At 58.2% G+C, this 16,313-nt stretch overlaps 1 protein-coding gene across 7 annotated transcripts in view; it reads left to right on the top strand.

Annotated features, from left to right (window-relative positions):
* Positions 1 to 16,313, top strand: part of STK32C (serine/threonine kinase 32C) — a 72,728-nt gene that overhangs the window by 2,685 nt on the left and 53,730 nt on the right. The gene's annotated exons all lie outside the window — the stretch shown is intronic.

Here is a 16,313-nt window from a genome sequence, read left to right as displayed (position 1 = left end):
TCTGTGTCTGCGTTTTGCTCTACTGTGCGGTGCGCGCGCTCGGCTGCCCCTCTGCACCTGAGGGGTGCCCAGTTCGCCAGGGGAGACGCCCGACCACAGGTGGCGCGGGGACCCGGCCCTCGGAGTTCTCAGGGCCGGCGACCGAGCCGCGTGGCTCCGGGCGTGCCCACCTTTGCACTCAGATGTGCAGCGGAGGCTTGCCTCTGTGCAGAAAGCTTCTCTTTTGGGAACTACTTTGCCTTGAGTTCCCCCTGCAGGTAAGGCTAGTGACCTGGAGGTGGGCGCCCGTGGGAAGCAAGAGACCGAGGCAGGCCTGTGGGCACGCCTCCCTGAGCCCTACTGGGCACAGGGCCTTTCCCTTAGCCCCCCCCGGGGGAGGTGGCAGTGCCTGCCCCTGAGCACCATGACACTTCCACAGGCAAGCATGCAGCTCTTCTCTCAGATGTCATGCAGATAAGTTCAATGCTATAAGATGACACATTTGATTTTTTTTGACATTTTCTTAAAATAGTCGAAATATGCATTTTTCATTTGTAGGCAGCCTGCAGCGGGTAGGATGGATCTTTTATAATTTTAGAGCACAGCTTAGCCAAGGAGACCAAGCTATTTATTTCTGATAAATAATTTAAGCATTATAGGAAATTACAATACTATGACCTAAGGCCAGTGTTGGAGAATGTGCAGCCTGGCGGCAGTCCTCACAGAGGGAAGGGGAGCCTGCGACCCGGTGGGGTGGGGGAGGTCTGGAGGAAGCTGGGTTCCAATGGGCCCGGTCACGGTCAGCGGGGAGCGGGCCTGGGTGTCTGGACAGAGTCAAGGGGTGAGGCCTTCAGGACCGACCGCACTCGCACAGCGTGTTCTGGGGAGACCTGACTCTGTGCTCTGAACTTTGGGGCGCAGCTCACTGCCGGGGGCGTCTCATACGCTGCGTGTGTCTGAGCGCACACGTCCTGAGTGTAGAAAGCCCGGAGTGAGTCAGGGCGGGGTCAGGAAGCAGGCTGCATCTAGCTCTGGCTGTAGGGGCAGGGTCAGAAAACGTCTGAGAAATACATCTGATTTCAGGACTCGCCAGTGTCAGCCCAGAGCTGGCCCTCTCGCATGTCTCTGCATTTTGCTCTCCAAGGTGGAAAATGTAGGCAGAGAGACATCGACGTAGCCCAGTGGCGGCCTCCAGCTTTGAATGGTAAAATTTTACTACCTGTTCAGAGTATTAGGTTTCAGAATCCAAGGAACATTAAAGAGGCAAAAAGAGCTCAGAATCCATCTATGATTCTTGAACCTGATTTGAGAACTATTTCACGCATTCTCCCCCCTCCGCCATCCCCGTCCGCCTGAAGCAGGACAGCAGAGGCGCCGGCTGTCCCGGGCGCGTGCAGCTGGGAGCTGGCTCCGGCAACAGGTGCTCACTCTTCAGTGCACGTGCCTGTCAGCCACTCACCATCCCTGGGCTCGGGGGCCAGGTCTCCAGACTGAGCACCTCAGGAGGAGAGTTAGCTGAGCTTTGTCTGGTGAGATTAGAGGGCCAAGCCTGACCCTGGGTCTGGTCGCCGTGGATGCAGCCCTGGTGGACGGCCACTCTGTCTCGGTTCCATTGTTTCTGTGTCACCGTCAGGGTGCACACGGCTCGGGGACCATAGCACGTGTTTGCAGAGAAAATGTGTGCAGCTCTGGGCCTGGAGGCTGTGGGTTTCCTTATGTGGAAAGAGCAGGCTATGGAAAGGAGGAGGGCTGGTCTTCCAGGAGGGTGAGGCTGCATGCACCCCACCTTTCTATGAGGGCGGGCAGCTGTCCTCCCCGGACAAGGTCCCACACTTCTCGGCCCCGTGCCGGGTGAGCCGAAAGAGGCAATGGTGCCGTGCTGAGGGCTTGCGTTTACTGGGACTGCCCGGTTGCCATGGTGATATGAGACCTTCTGATGAATTTTTTAGATTAAAACACCCAATTAGTATATCAAATTTGGTATGCAGAGAAAAAGAAAAAAGAAAATAAGGGAGCAGTTTAACGGTGCGCCAGGTAGACGCCAACTGAAACGCTGAGTTGTGATGCGTCGGGCCCTGAAGGTCCCGTGTCCCCGAGGTGTCTGAGCCCGGGGTCGGCCTGTGCTGGGCCGTGTTCAGAGTCCTTGGGGCCTCCTCCTCGCACCCGGCCCTTCCCCTCTGCCCGCAGCCCCGCGCCTCCGCTCACCCCGCCCTTGTGGCTTCGGGAGCGCTTGATTCAGGGGTGGACCTTGGGGGCCTGCAGGCTGCTGCTCTGCCCAGCCTGCCATGTGCTGGTCAGACGCCCTCATCCCTCTTTTCTGGAGTCTTCCAGCACCTTCCCCTAGCAGCTGGGTGACCAGTAGCCCAGGGTCAGGGGGGCCACCTGCCCTTCTCGGCAGTCTGGCTGTTCTAAAGCCTAACCTGAGATTAGGTTGCAAGTGGGGAACATCCGGCCATCCGGGAGGTTTGCCTTCACCCAGAGGCCTGGATAAAGCTTCCCTGGGGCGGCAGAGTGCCAGTCCTTGGCGTGCGGGGTGGGGTGGGCGGTAAGGTGGGACTTGGGGCTCCTGGAGTCTCATAACCTTTTATGAACCTTATAAAACCTTTTTTAAATTATAGAGGAATTAAAGTGTGTATATTTGTGAAAAGTTTAGACTTTCCTAAAATTGTTCTAAATAGGAAAACCGAGGCTTCGGTAACTTTAGCCCAGAGAGGCCTCCGAGTGTACGCCTGCCCCAGCCCTGCTCTAGAATGCACTCACGCGTGGGTCGGTGCAGAAATGGGATCATACCCCATTCATGGTTTTGTCTAAACCTGCTGTTTTTACACAGCGAGGTGTTGTGACGTCTTGTCGATCTAAAGGACCCCTTGTTAGCTGAATTTCCAAGGGCTGTTCTTAGTCCTGTGAGCTAGACTCAAAGGATGCTCTTAGAAACTGTGGGCGCCTCCCTGCCCCAAAGTCCAGGGTGGATTTGTTGGTGGGTCGCTGGGGGATGCTGGAGCTCAGGCAGCAATACGTAAAGGACTGAGCAGCGAGTGTTATTTCTTGGTCATCGTGGTGCACTCGACATTGTTTCCTCAGGGGACATTCCTGGGATGACATTGCTGAGTCAGGAGTGCACACTGAAGGCAGCTTGCTGCATCCGCCAGCTCCCTGGGGACGAGCCGTCCTGGGACACGCCGCTGTCCCGGGTGCGTGTTACACGGTGGTGACCCAGTGGGTGTGGCTGCGGCAGGTGAGGGGTGCCCGGAGAAATGAGGAGGTGGGGAGACTGGTGTTGGGGAAGGGAGCATGAATATGGTGAACACGGGGGCGGGAGGGGAAGGGGGGAGGGAGGCCCTGCCCTCGGAGCCTGCGGGGGCCCTCCTGTCCCACCCTCTCTGCCTCTGCGTGTTGGTGACGGCTTACTATTCGACCACCTGAAAGCCTGTATTACTGCTTTGCTTGCTGCTGAGGTTGGGCATCTCTTTCTTTCCATGTTTGTGTTCTTTCCTGAATCGCCAGCTCCTAGCCCTGCCCTGATAAGAGACGCGTGTTCAATCCCTGGGTTGGGAAGCAGCCCACTCCAGTATTCTTGCCTGGAGAATCCCACGCACAGAGGAGCCTGGCGGGCAGCAGTCCATGGGGTCGCCATGGACACGACTGAAGCGACTTTGCACGCCACGCGCACCCCTGTGCCGAGCCTCCCGTGAGCTGCCCTGTGCTTTTCACGGCTCCCAGGATGGAAGGGCCCCGGGGCAGTCCTTCACCTTTCTGTGCTGCTACTTTGTGTGTGTGTGTGTGTGTGTGTGTTTTCCCACATGCACACTTAATTTTTGTGCGGTCAGATTCATCAAGACCCTCCTTCCTGGCGGTTTTCTGCCTTTGTGTCCAGTTACACCAGTACGTGATGCTCGTTTTAAAAACCTGCTCTTTCTTCTAGTCTTCTGTGGCTTCACCTTTTACGTTGCGACTTTTGGTCATTTTGGACTCACACTGGACACAGTGAGACGGGCTTTTCCTCCCTCGAGCCCTGTTCGTGCTTAGACCGGGCACATTCATTGCCTGTTTTTGTTGAATTGTGAACAAGATCTTTGCACCCGTCACGTTCCACACTGGTTGGTGCTGGTATGAAGGAAAACTTAACTTTCAAAGATGTCTGTCCCGAGTGTGGTTTTCTGCAGAGGCTCCTCATGGCTCTTGAGTTGATTTTCCCAGACTTCCTGGGTGGTTGGTCAAGTCGCCTGCCAAGAATGACTCGGTGACTTGAAGGTGTGTGTGCTGACCCTTCCTTGCCGTGTGCCCAGAGCTGGGGGCAGCAGAGGGCGCCGTGCTGAGTGCATGGAGGCTGGCCCGGTGGTTCTGAAGCATCAGTCTGGCCCCATCACTGAGTCCTCGTCCAGCGACGCGTGGACCTGACTTACAATAGGCGCCTCTCCCTTCCCTCCCGACCCTGGGGAGCGCGGCTGGCCAGGGCGGGGGCAGCTCTCTGTGAGGCCCAGGCTGGTGGCAGTTCACCCCCTCCCCCACAATGTGGGGGCCTTGGAGGCAGAAACACAGTGGCTGCAGGCCCTGGGGTCCTCTACCAGCCAGCGGGGGTCCCTGGGCTCCCCAGTGCAGGGTTGAGTGTCCCGGGGTGCCGCGGGGCAGCCCTGAGCTCGATGTGTTCGCGAGGCTGACGAAGGTGGTCCGGGATGGACCAGGGACTCGCTGTGGTGCTTTTTATGTAACAAATGTCAGCTCTGAGTGTCTATCCATCTGGCTGTGTGTTTTAAAATGCTAAAAATAAGTTGATTTTCTTTTAAACATTTAACCACCCATCTTTCTAGTTGAGGAGGGATGCAAGGATGCACGGGAGGTGAACCTTGTCCGGGGCTGCTCTCTGAGGATGAGCCCTCCCAAGGCCCCAGGTCGGTCGGAGGGAGGCAAGGCGTTTATTCAGAGCAGGGTCGGGGCAGCTTGGAGGAGCTTCCCAAACTGCCAGGGCCCCGAGTCCCTGGGGCCTTGTGAAAGTGCAGATGCTGGCTTGTCGGGCATCAGGTGGGGCCCCGGGTGGGGCCTCGGGTTCTGTATTTCCATCCAGCATCCCACCCGCCCTGGGGAGGGCAGCGGCGCTAGACTCAGAGGGGACCCACTCTGGGTGGGGGGCTTGGTGAGGATAGGGTGGGGGGCGGGCACAGGGGCAGCGGGGTGCTGCCCACCCCGCGCTCCGCTGAGCGATGCCGTTGGCGGCGGGCGGCGCCTCGTCTGCACGCAGGCTGGCTCTCCCTGCCGAGGGCTCTCTTCAGTCTTGCTCTTATTTCTGTGTTGCTCTTTTTCTCCGGCGTCGACCACGTGGACCCGCGCACCTGGGACGGCAGTGGCGCTTTGGATCCTGCATTTGCAGCCGATGCCACAGCCTGAGCCTCTTCCTGCCCGTGATGAGCACTCAGCCTCCGCCAACTCCCACCCAGCCTGGGGGAGGCGTGTTGCCAGAGGCAGGTGGCTCAGGGCTGCGCCCTGCCCCTCCTGGCCACTGTGTCCTCTCGTCCTGGCTGCTCTGACGGCCCAGCCCTGCCCGCCTCCCACCCCCAGCCCAGTGGTTCCCTGCTCAGGGTTCGTGCCCCGCGGCCTTGGGCCAGATTCCCCTTTGGGTGGGATGCTCAGAACCAGATTTGGTGTTTGTTCTTCTGACGCCACGTTTCCTGTCCAATCAGTTTTCCTGCTTGTGTGCTCCTCAGCCCCTGCCTCGCTCTGCCGTCTCTGGATAAATCTGTGGCGAGGGAAGACTGTGGCGACCGGCATCTCTACTAGCGGGCGAGAGTCCAGTGGGTGCTGGACCTTGCTGCTCCTGACAGCTGTTGGCACGCTTCCTCCAGCCCTGTCCCTGCTTCCCCAAGGGGTGGGCAGGTGGTCACCTGTCACCCTCTCTAGACCTCTGTCCCACCCCAGGGGGTGGACGCATGCTGACCGGCACCCTGGAGGCCACAGTGGGCTCCTCTCTCTTCCTTAAACGCTGGCTGTGGCCAGCATGCAGAAATGCTTTAATGCTCAGAATTTGAGACAACTGGGGAGAAGCTACAGTTAATAAAATCATTGTTATTTTTAAGGATGCCTGCTTCATCAAAAGCTATTTTCTCGTTGACCTGAAATCTCTTATTTAGAAACCAGGGCGCTGGGCAAGATCAGCGCGCCCCACCCAGCCCCCAGATCACTCCCCTCACCCCCCACCACCCTCCACACCCGCAGTTGTGACTGAGTGTGCGGTGGCCTCCAGCACTTGGTCCGTGCAGGCCCCGCAGAGCCGATGCCGTGCAAACCCGGCTTGGCATTACTTACGTCCTGAAGCCAAGGGGATGGTGTAGTGGGCGTCGGTGTTGCTCCCAATTTATTGAAAATAGGAGCCGAGCACTTCCGGTTTCTGGGGTGTAGACGCGCTCTGCAGCTCTGTGTCCACTCGCCAAGTGGGACCTGTCACTGACGGGGACGTGCAGCACGGTGCGCTTGGGTCTGGAGTCTGTTGGGCTTCTCAGGCACGAGTGCCCCCTTCCCGCTCCCGCCCTGTGGGACCCGCAGTGCTGGGCACCGCCTCCCAGCTTCCCGCCTCAGCCTGGGGCCCTGGGAGCCAGGAGTGGGCTCTTGGCCCCGGCCGCTCACCCCAGGACACTCTGCCACCTGTGTGTGAGCGTGCTGAGTCGCTTCAGTCGTGTCCCACTCCATGCGACCCCATGCGCTGAAGCCTACCGGGCTCCTCTGTCCATGGGATTCTCCGGGCAAGGATGCTGGAGTGAGTTGCCACGCCCTCCTCCAGGGATCTTCCCAGCCCAGAGATCGAACCTGCGTCTCTTAGGTCTCCTGCACTGGCAGAGGGTTCTTTACCACGAGCGCCCCCGGGCAGCCTGTTTGCTCTTTGTGTCTGGCAGTGAACAACCCCCAGACTCAGTGACTTAGCAACAACCATTTATACTGTGTTTCCTGATTCTGCAGCTGGGAATCTGGGTGGGTCACCTGCTCCACGTAAGGTCCGTGGAGCTGGGAAAACCTACTGGCCTCCCCATCACGGCCCCCTGGTCAGCTCAGCCACCCGGGGCTGGTGGCAGGCTCAGCAGGAGTCGTGTCCCTGGTGGGGGGGTGGTCCCTGGGGTCTCAGCTCCTGTGGGGCGGCTGCCCCGTCAGTCATCTGTGACCACGTACCGCGTTGCCCCCAAACGGAAACGGAGCGGCTGGACGCAGCGACATCAGCGCCTCGTTTCGGGAGCTGGCCGCGCAGGGTGGCCCGGACCGGGGCTGCACTGGGCTGGGGGGCCGCGCACGTTTGCATTGTCCCCGAGTCCCCTGTCTCCTTTTTATTCTTTGTGTCAAGGTCATCTTGTGTCTGTGAAGTTGTCTTTTAGCTCCTTAGGCAGACAGCACAGGGCTGAGAGGAAGGAAGAAGGAGACGGGGCACAGAGGAGCCAGACGGGATGGGTGAAGAGTCACGAGCTGAAGGAAGGGTGGACCCAGCGCCCACGTTGGTGTCCAGATTGTGTCCATGGCATGGCCCTGCCTGGCGTTGACCCAGAGGGCATGTGGGCAGCCGTGGGGGTGGTGGCTGCCCTCCGGGACAGGATGCTGAGCGGGGGGCCTGGGCACTCTTTCTGGTGGAACTCGAGTTGGATGGGGGTCCTGGGCCGTGTGGGGCCCGCAGCACTCAGAGCTACAGACAGGAAGGGGCTTGGTCCCCACAGAGCCCCAGAGCTGGACCTGGTGCAGACCCTGAGGGTGAGCGGGCCGAGGGGGAAGGGAGAGAGGGTTTGGGGACAACGCCTGCTGTCCCCTGTCCAGCATCACTGACTTCACCGCATCCGCTCAGCCACGGAGCGCCGTGGACCCGCTCCCGCCCGGAGACGCGCCCCAGTTTGGGTGATAGATGATGCAGCTGCCGTCCAGCCGCAGACGCTGCTGCTGGGTGATCTTTTATTCCTTTTAGCTTTTTATTATATAATGAAAGGTGACGAGAAAACTATTAAGAAATGCAGCGTCTTATGTAATCTCAGCGCTAGGATAACCGTTTGTGCCTTTTCACACCCCCTTCCAGTCCATACTCGAACACTCGCGGGGTGTACATGACTTTTAAAGTAAACTTCACTGAGAACCTTTTTAGCTTCTCAGAAAATTTGCAGAGAAGACGTGAAGGTGGCACAGAGGGTGCTTGCATCTCTCGCACCTCATTTCCCCTGACGTTAACACAGTGTGCTTGTCACGGCCAGGGAGCCCGTGGGGAGACGGGATTGTGCTGGTCAGGGTTCTCTCGACAAACACCAGAAAGTAGAGTAATGACGTGTGTGTGCGTGCGTGCGTGTGTGTGCGTGTGCGTGTGTGCGCGTGCCTCTGTGTGCGTGTGTGTGCGTGCCCGTGTGTGTGCGTGTGTGTGTAAACGAACATTTTTTTCTGTCCCTCAGTCGTGTCGGATTCTTTGTGACCCTGTGGACTGCACCACGCCAGGCTTCCCTGTCCTTCACTATCTGCCGCAGTTTACTCAAACTCATGTCCATCGAGTCGGTGATGCCATCCAACCATCCCATCCTCTGTCATCCCCTTCTCCTCCCGCCTTCAGTCTTTCCCAGCATCAGGGGCTTTTCCAGTGAGTCAGCTGTTCACATCAGGTGGCCAAAGGATTGGAGCTCCAGCTCCAGCATCAGTCCTTCCAATGAGTATTCAGGGCTGATCTCCTTCAGAATGGACTGGTTGGATCTCCTTGCAGTCCAAGGGACTCTCAAGAGTCTTCTCCAACACCACAGCTCAAAAGCATCAATTCTTTGGTGCTCAGGCTTCTTTACAGTCCAGTTCTCACATCCATACATGACCACTGGAAAAACCATAGCTCTGATTACACAGACCTTTGTTGGCAAAGTGATGTGTCTACTTTTAAATACCCTTCCTAGGTTTGTCATAGCTCTTCTTCCAAAGAGCGTCTTCACGTGCCTGCCCATATCGGGGAGGGCCGCCTCCCCTGCCGAGTCCCTGGTCAACTGCCGCTCTTGCCCAGAAGCTCCCTCCAGAACAGGCGCAGAACACTTTAACCTGGGTGCTCCGGGCCAGTCAGCGTGACACGTGAAATGAACCACCGTGACTCTCAGAAATACTGAAGTCATGGTTTATTCAGACTTGCTGTTTTTACTGAGCATTCTTTTCCTGTTCCTGGGTCCCATCCAGGATCCACATGACATTTCACCGTCCGTCTTTAGGCCCCTGTGAGCTGAGTCAGTTTCTCAGACTCCGCTTGTTTTGATGACCTTGACAGTTTTGGGTCTTTGGGAGGAAGACTGCGGGAAAGATGCTCTTCTCGTCACGCCCTGTTGAGGGTGCATACGCTCAGCTTGGCCTGCTGCTGCTGATGTTGGCCGTGACCACCCGGCCGAGGTCGTGTCTGCCAGGTGTCTTCACCGTCAGGGTCTCCGTCCCCCGTCCACACCGTGCCATCACTGTGGGCCGGAGGCTGGGGTCCACCTGCTCCAGGGCAGGTGTCTCCATGAAGTCACTTGGATTCTTTGGCATAGAGAGCTGTGTGTTCTCCAGCTGCTTTGTTGATCAGTCATTCACTCGAGCCCTTGCAGACTCACGGATCTCTGTTCTGTGCTTTGCGTTGCGACCCGAGCTCTTGTGTTTGACTTATTTTCTTCTCGGGTTGGCCAGCTCCGGCCATCAGAAGCTTCCCAGTTGGCTCCTGGCCCCTTGGGCCTGCTGCCCTCACTGCTTTCTGTCTTTGCTTCTTTCTGAGCACTTCCTTTTTGTGACCAGAACATGCTCCAGACTCACTGTGTATTCCCCAACCCAACCCTAGAATCAGCCAGTTCTCCCAGGAGCCCAGGTCTTTCTTCCGGGTAGGGTGTTAGAAACCAAGATCTGGGCGCTGGGGGTGCTCACCCTTCCTGGGAGATAATGACCTTTTAAAGCACAGAGCTGTACCCAGCGCACTGCTCAGCCTCAGGCCCAGACTCTTGACCTTCAGGAAGTCTGCACAGGCCCAGAGCAGGTCCCTGCCCATCCCCTCCTAACCCAGGGCCCCTCCACCCGCACTGGGGCACGCACAGTCTATCTCCAGGCCTGCAGGCAGGCCTGTCCATGGTCCCAGCTCTGGGCAGGGGGCAGCGGCCTGCAGGTCTGGCTCTGGGGAATCCAGAGCCGTGCCTGAGCTGCGCGCTCTGCCCAGTTCACGTTTCATAACTGTTGGCACATGGTGGCACAGGTTCTGAGGAGTGAGTGGGCATGGACCAGGCGTTTCTGTGTCCCCAGGGTGGAGACCGATGCCAGGCACCCAGAAGGCAGTCTCCGTGCGTCTGGGGGAGAGTGAACAGCCTGCTCCCTGCTCCCGTGTCGAGAGCTCCCCTTGGTGCCCTGTCCCCGCTCGCTTGTACCCCGTTTTCAGCAGAACTCCTGAGGGCACTGGTCCGCGTGGGGGCCTGTCCCCTGGACCTGCAGGCCAGGATTGTCCCTCAGCCCCCAGGCCCTCGTGAAGTCCCCTGCACGGTGGAGGGCTGACGCCCCGTTCTCGCATCTCCGTCTGGACCCCCCCCAGCTTCCCTCTGTCCCGGGACGCCCCTGCCTGCCTCGGCCTCTCCTCCTGCCGCCCGGGTGACTCCGGGCGCTGGGCTCCTGCCCCCTCCTTTCCTTTCCTGCTTTGCTCACGCGGATGGTCTCACAGTTTCAAACACCATCCATATGCCACGCCTCCCAAGTTTCCCTCCAGCCAGGACCTTGCCTCCCACATTCCAGGCTTTTCTGCCCAGTCTCTGGTTCACGTGTCACACGCGTGTCCTTTAACACACTCACGCCCGCACCCCTGCAGTCTCCTTCCTCACTGGCTTCCTCCTTCCAAGTGCCCTGTGACCCCGCCACACTCGAGGCGCCACCTCCCCAGCCTGGACCTCACGTGGCACCTTGGTTCTGCCTTCCAGAGAACTGGCTGCCGGCATCCCTGCCGCCCCACGCGCCCCGAGCTCCCCTCCCTGCCCCTCCACGTGCCCTGAGCTCCCCGTCCCCACTCCTCCATCCCGAGGTAGCAGCCAGGCTCACCAACCCCAGTGCCTGCTTCAGGGGCCCCAGGGCTGAGAACTTGCAGGGTACCCGGGCTCAGCCTGGGGTTCTGGGGTTGACCTGTGTGTGCATGTGAGCATAAGCGTGTGGACCCCTGACCCCCCTTGTGGACCCCCATCCCTCTTGTGGGCTCCCTGGCCCCCCGTGGACTCCCTGGCCCCTCTTGTGGGCTCCCTGGCCCCCTGTGGACTCCCTGGCCCCTCTTGTGGGCTCCCTGGCCCCCCGTGGACTCCCTGGCCCCTCTTGTAGACTCCCTGGCCCCTCGTGGACTCCCTGGCCCCTCTTGTGGGCTCCCTGGCCCCCCGTGGACTCCCTGGCCCCTCTTGTGGGCTCCCTGGCCCCCCGTGGACCCCCGTCCCCACTTGTGGATCCCCATCCCCCCTTGTGGACCCCGGCCCCCCTTGTGGGCCCCTGTCCCTGTGGACCCCTGTCCCTGGGGACCCCTGGCCCTGTGGACCCCTGTCCCTGTGGGCCCCTGTCCCTGTGGACCCCTGGCCCTGTGGACCCCTGTCCCTGTGGACCCCGGCCCCCCTTGTGGACCCCTGTCCCTGTGGAGGGGCGGTGCCGCTGTGCTGGCTTCTGGGGTGGGCAGCTCTCCTGGGAGCTATCTCCCTTCTCGTTGAAGACGCAGCGACATGGTTGAGGCCCCCGAAGTTCTCTCTCAGAAGGACCCCACGGTCTGCTGCAGGGGAGCCTGGGGTGTTGAGCAAGGCCCGGGGTTTGGAGGGGAGGCAAGGCCCACGCCTGACCCGCGTGTGGGCTCTGCCTCTCTTTTCTGCTGGGACGGCAGGGACAGGCCACCCGTGTTCCCCCCACTGCCGGTGTCCGGCTCACGGGTGCTGCAGCCGACAATGGCCATCTAGGGCACACAGGTGGACGTGGAGCCCTTGTGGGCCCCGCCCTCCAGCTCCGAGGCTGGGGGCTCCGTGTGGAGCGGCAGGTGAGGTCAGAGCCATGGGCCACTGTGCCGCAGGCTGGGTTTGCTCAGCACAGCTTACCTGGGGGTCGATCACTTTACAGGGCAGGGGCGTGTCCTGTCTGCCCTCTCCGTGGGCTGACCCTCGTCTTCAGGCCCTGGGGGTGCAACCTTGATCTGAGCATCATGGGCTGAGACGGCGAGGCGACGGTGGTCACCTGGGGCCAGAGGTGGGCCTGGCCTTGGACCCATGTGGGTGTGTCCAGTGGAATCTCAAGAAACCTTTACAGAACAAACTTAAGTTATTTTTAATTAAAAAAAAAAAAAGAAGAAGCAATGCTCTGGAGAGCGCAGGTTTGCTCGTGTGCAGATCCTGTTAATTGAAAGGTTCAGGAGGTTGTTAATTACTTTTTATCAGCAGCATCTTCTCTCCCAAGGGCACTCACGTCCCGTCCTGTCAGTGCAAGAGCGCCGTGCCCGCCCAGGGCACCAGCCTCAGAGGGGGTGGGTGCCTCTGCCCCGGGCCTCAGGTGCAGCGTGCCAGCGTCCCAGCCGGTCTCCCCGCGTCCTTGGCGGCCAGTCTGCTCCTGCGCTGGGAGGGGGAGCCAGTCTGCGCTTCGTGGCGTTCCCGTCGGTCCTCAGTGGTCGTTCTGGGAAAGGAGGCGCTTTTGATCTGGGGGCCCGTTCCTCCCTTTGGGGATTGCTCCCTCCGTGTCCTGCCTGGAACATGGCCACCTAACTCGTGGTCATAAAGACTGTTTTCCCTTTCTTCTAGAGCTTTTATGGTTTTACTGTTATTTTTTTCTTTTGTATGAAAAGCACATGTCATTCCCCCGTCACAGAATCGGGTGGCTGCATTACAAGAACGAAGCCAGATCAAAGACATAAACACAGAAGCTCACCACTCACACTGAGCCCTACCAGACTCCAGGAGTGGAGATGAGCTCGTCTCGACTAGAGTTTAATTCCATTGCTTTTGACTCCAAAGACCCCAGTGCTTTTCGACAACGGCCAGGGTTTTCCGTGTTTTCCCACCAGTCTTTCCCAAAGGAAACTTATTCCAGATTCTCACCTTTTCCACTGAGGTCGTAGAAGGGAAGCGGAGTTCCGGTTCGTGCCGTGGCCTCTCACAGCCTCCGTTCTTTAATGTGATCACTTTAAGAGGTAAAGCATCGACTGGAGACACTTTCACTCCGCTGCAGCGACTCTGCGGTCGCCTCTGCTCACGCTCCGCTTCAGGTCGGTGTTTCTGTTGCTCAGACGCCAGGGCCAGAGCTCGGCCTCCCTCTGCTCCTTCTCCTGCCTCCTCCCGCCCTCTTCCTCTCCGTCCTTCTCTCCCCTCCGCCTCCTCTGCAGTCTGATGCCTGTGTGACCCCGCACTGCTCGCTGAGAAGATCATCTTTTCCCCAGGAACGTTGCCTGGCGTCTTTCTGGAACTTGAACTCATGGGCCTCTTCCTGGCTCTGTTCTGCTCCGTTGGTCTCTTTGTCTGTCTTCACACCGACGCCACGCCGTGCTGATCGTTGTAGCTTTACAGTGGGGCTGAAAGCAGGCGCGTTTGCCTCCAACTTTGTTCTTTTTCCAGATTGTTTTGGCTGTTCTAGATCCTTTGCCTTCTGCTGTAAATTTTAGAATCAGTTTATCAGTTCCTAAAGTAAGCGAAGATTTTGATTGGGAGTCCATGAAACTTGATCACTTAAAACAGAACAGGCTTCTTAACGTTTTGAGTTTTCCAGTCCAGGAACGTGGCGCTGGGCGCATTGAGCCCGGTCTCTAATTTCTGTCAGCATGGCGTCGCAGTCCTCACTGGGCAGGGGTTGCAGGCATGATTTGTGTTTTTTAAAAATAAATCGTTGCGTCTTGACTGTATCCCATAGCCCTGTGGAACGTACCTACTCTAATACCTTGTCTGTCGATTTCACAGGGTTTTCTATGTCGCTTCTGAATGAAGACGGATTTACCAACTCTATGCTGTTTCACCCTGTCTAGACATCCAGCACAATGTTGGTTAGAGGAGCGGGGAGCTGGCGTCCTTGTCTGTTTTGTGATCTTAGAGGGAAAGTGTCCAGTATTTCACCGTTAGGTTCAATGCCAGCTGAGCTTTTTCAAAGATTCCCTTATCAGACCGAGGGAGTTTCCTTCTCTTCATAGTTGGATGAGCTTTTGTTTTAAAGTCATTAATGGTTGTTGGGTTTTGCCAAATGCTTCTCTGTGTCTGTGGAGGTAACGTCTTTATTCTGCCAACGTGGTAAATTGCACTGATTGACTTTTGAACAAAATATCAGTCTCACATTATTAAGGTCACGTTTAGATACTGCTGACTTCAATTTGCTGATATTTTGAGGCGAGCCCAGAGGCTCAGTGGTTAAAAAATAAATCCGCCTGCCAATGCGGGAGCTGCAGGAGGCTCAGGTTGTTTGTGGGTTGAGACGGTCCCCTGGAGTTGGAAATGTCAGCTCCTTCCAGTGTTCCTGCCTGGAGAATCCTGTGGACAGAGGAGCCTGCGGGCTACAGTCCGTGGGCTGCAGAGTCGGACACGACTGACCGGCCGAGCACACACGCAGCGTACGATTTTTATTGTGCTCTCGGGGGATGTTGGCCTAGAGTCTCCTTCCTTGTGATGTCCTTGTCAGGTTCACGCCAGCCTCATAAGATGGGTTGGAGGTATTCCCTCCTCCTCCGTTTCCTGTAAAGTCTGTGTGACATTGATGTCATTTCTCCATTAAATCTTTGCTAAAGGTCACCAGGGAAGCCACTGAGCCTGGAGCTTTCTTTGTAGGGAAGGTTTAAGGACAAATTCGATTTCTTTGATAGCTAGAGGGTATTCGGACTCCCCGCTCCTCCCTGTGCTCGCTTTGGTGGCCTGTCTTTCAAGGGGTGGAATCCGTCCCTTGCGTAAACTGCTTGTTTTCCCTCAGAGTCCTTAGTGACGCCTCTCCTTCACCCCTCACGTCGGCGTTTGATGCTTTCGCGCCCTTCCTGTCCACCGGCCACGCCGAGGAACGATGCAGCCTCCGGTCTGCTGGTTGGTCTGCCCCTTCCTCTCTGCTGGTTTTGCTCCACGTGTCTGGTCTTGGCTGCATAAGCGTCTGGTGCTGCTGTGTCTTTTTGGGCAACTTGCGCCTTTATCCTTAGGGCGCCTCTGATGATGCTCCTTGGCTCCAAGTCCACTTTGATGTTAATGTGGCCGCCTGGCTTCTTTGGTTGGTTCGTTTGTGAGCAGCCGTTTCCTCCCTTAACCTCTTGCCTCTGTACCTTTAAGGAGGAAGCGGTTTCTTTATAAATAGCACTTGGTTGACTCTGGGTTTTTAAATCCAGTCTGGAGATGCCTGCTTTTTAGAAGGGATGCTCATCCATTTACTTGAATGTAATTGTTGGTATATTTAAGTCTAAAATCTTGCTATTTTCACTGCTTTTCCACTTGCTGTCCTCATCAATTAATTGTTTCTACCATCGATCTCCTGGGTCATGGGCTCCTCTGGTGGTGCTCCTGCTGATGAAGGAGATGTGGGTTTGATTCCTGGGTCAGAAAGATGCCCTGGAGGAGGGCATGACAACCTACTCCAGTCTTCTTGCCTGGAGAATCCCACGGACAGAGGAGCCTGGCGGGAGCCAGTCCTTAGCATCGCACAGAGTTGGACGCGTCTGAGCGACGTCACACAGCTTGCCATCTCCTGTTAGAACAGAAGCCGCTGTGAGGGCAGGGGCACTGTTCCCTGAGAACGTTCCCCTGGCCTTGGGGAGGGACGGCCCAGGGCTGCAGCCCTTGCTTGGGCTGTTTGCCTGGATGGGAGAGGCCTGGGAGGTCGCAGGTTCAGCACGGGCAGCAGGGCCCAGCACCTGCCCCTCCAGCCCCGCCCCTGGCCTGCCTGCCCCCTCCTCGTGCAGCGAGTGAGGGGCCCCCGCGGCTGGGCTAGGTGGTCTCGGGCCTCGTCTGGTCTGGGTCGCCTCTTCAACGCTGTATTGCTGGGTTTGTGAGGTGCCTCCCCTCCGTGGGCAGCGGGGCCTGGAGGCTGCAGGTGCCCAAAAGTCCTCAACAGCACGTCTCTGAATTTGTAGACTCTGAGACAGGGAAGGGCCTGCCTGCAGCCAGCCGGCCGCTGGTCGATGCTGTTGGCTCCGTGTGGGGAGGGAGCTGCACCCTTGGCTCCTGTGGGGGGCGGGGCAGGGTGGGGCCTGCTGGAGAATCCCTGTCCGGGCTTCTCCGGCTGAGTGTGTAGAGCTGTGCCCCCAGCCAGGTAGCAGGCTGCTCCCTCTGGACCCGAGCGGTATGGGCAGCCCCTTCTGGCAGCTGGACCTTGTCCAGCACGTGCCGGGCCTTCCCGCCCCCCCGCCCCCACGCGATGGCCCCTGCCCTTCAGTGGACGTCGCTGCCTGTTTCAGG

This window comes from Ovis aries, chromosome 22 (assembly GCF_016772045.2).
Source record: "Ovis aries strain OAR_USU_Benz2616 breed Rambouillet chromosome 22, ARS-UI_Ramb_v3.0, whole genome shotgun sequence".
NCBI classification, from domain to species: domain Eukaryota; kingdom Metazoa; phylum Chordata; class Mammalia; order Artiodactyla; family Bovidae; genus Ovis; species Ovis aries.
Note: the sequence above shows the minus strand (reverse complement) of the source record. Positions and strands in the feature narration are given on the sequence as shown.